Source organism: Octopus bimaculoides, chromosome 2 (assembly GCF_001194135.2).
Source record: "Octopus bimaculoides isolate UCB-OBI-ISO-001 chromosome 2, ASM119413v2, whole genome shotgun sequence".
Classification (NCBI taxonomy): Eukaryota; Metazoa; Mollusca; class Cephalopoda; order Octopoda; family Octopodidae; genus Octopus; species Octopus bimaculoides.
Genome location: NC_068982.1, coordinates 64,524,911 through 64,526,745, shown reverse-complemented (window position 1 = coordinate 64,526,745; position 1,835 = coordinate 64,524,911). Strand labels below are relative to the sequence as shown.

Below are 1,835 nucleotides of genomic sequence, written 5' to 3'. Positions count from 1 at the left end.
CATGATTCTATAAAACGTTTTAAAATTTTGTAAACAGAGAGTTACTTACGTTTCTTGCATAAATAAAAGAAATTTTATTTAACAGACTGTGACACTAAGGACCGAGGTTACCGTGGTCTTTTCGTAGGTTATTCTTTCCACGGATAACTTCCCCATTTATTGAGAATTTTCTGTATTATTTCGTATATTTTGTAAATACCCCAAACGTTTTGCGATGTATTTTTTTTCATCGTTGTCCCCACTTTTGTTTTTTTTTTCTGCTTTGTTTTCGCCCCCCTCGAAAAGAAAAAACTCTATATTTGTTTTTTGTCCCCTCTGTGTTGAGCCCTGTGTGGCTAATAAAGAAACCTATCTATCTATCTATCTATCTATCTATCTATCTATCTATCTATCTATGTTCATACATATACACAAGTAGACAGCATATATATTATCGAGTTATACAGACCTACATGCATACATTCATACATATATATATATGTACATACACCCCATATATACATATGTGCACACACACATACACACGTTGTTTTTAAAAGTAAACATTTAACACTCAGTACTGTTGTCGCGACGTATGTGTATGCGTAGAGGTATGCATACGAAAGCGCGTAGAAACGTCGAGAAATCACTACTTTAAAAGATTAAGAAAGAATCACAATACAGAAAGAACAGATAAAACATAAGTGGGATACTACGAGAAAGATGTAGAAAGACGGTTTAGTGAGAGTGGAGATAGAGAAAGAGAGGACAGAAAGAGGGGAAAATGTGTGGTTGAAAGAGGTGAGAATGTGTGGTTGAGAGAGGAAGAGAGAGAGAGAGAGAGAGAGAGAGAGAGAGAGAGAGAGAGAGAGAGAGAGAGAGAGAGATAGATAGAGAGAGAGAGATAGAGAGAGAGAGATAGAGAGAGAGAGATAGGTGGGGTAAGAGTTGGTGAAAAGAAAGTAAAATGATGAATGAAAGAAATATGCAAAAGCATAAACGAAAAGAAAATGCAAAGAAGCAAGAGATGATGTAATAAAAATAAAGATATTGAAAAGGAGACAAAAAACATTCGATGATAATCACTAAGTAAAACGAGGCAGACGACATTGCAAAGAAATATACAAATGTGTGCGCATACTTACACACATGCATACGATGACTCACGCATACCCAGTTATGCATGCTTTTACACATTCACACATGCATACATACATACATACATGCATACATACATACATATATATGCTTATGCACATTTATCTATGTATGTATATATGTACGTATGTATGTATGCATGTGTGAATGTGTAAAAGTATGCATAACTGCGTATGCGTGAGTCATCGTATGTATGTGTGTAAGTATGCGCACACATTTGTATAAATGTATATAAGCATATATATGTATGTATGTGTGTATGTATATATATATATATTTATATATATATATCTTTACAGCTAATAGATAACCGTAGCAGTGTGGTTAAGAAATTCGCCTTGCAACCACATGATTTTGGGCTCAGACTCTGCGCGCCGTACCCTGGGCAAGTGTCTTCTGCTATTGCCCCGAGTTGACCAATGCTCTGTGAGTGAATCTGGTAGACGGAAACTGTATGAATCCCGCCGTATCCATATATGCATGTGTGTGTGTGTGTGTGTGTGTGTGTGTGTGTGTGTGTGTGTGTGATATGCTGGTCTTAGTATTGATTTTTAAAAAAGTAAAAAAAAAACAACAAAAAACTATTTGGGTGGATTTGGTCTATTAAACCCTTTAAGAGCCCCGGTCGATTAAACCCTTTAGAGCGCCAGTATGGTCGCAGTTCAATGACCGAAGCATGTAAAGGAATATATGTATAT

The 1,835-nt window shown here is 36.0% G+C and overlaps 1 long non-coding RNA gene across 1 annotated transcript in view; it reads right to left on the bottom strand.

The window, feature by feature from the left end:
* LOC128251138 (uncharacterized) overlaps positions 1–1,835 on the bottom strand; it is a 32,297-nt gene that overhangs the window by 26,391 nt on the left and 4,071 nt on the right. The window lies entirely within an intron of this gene.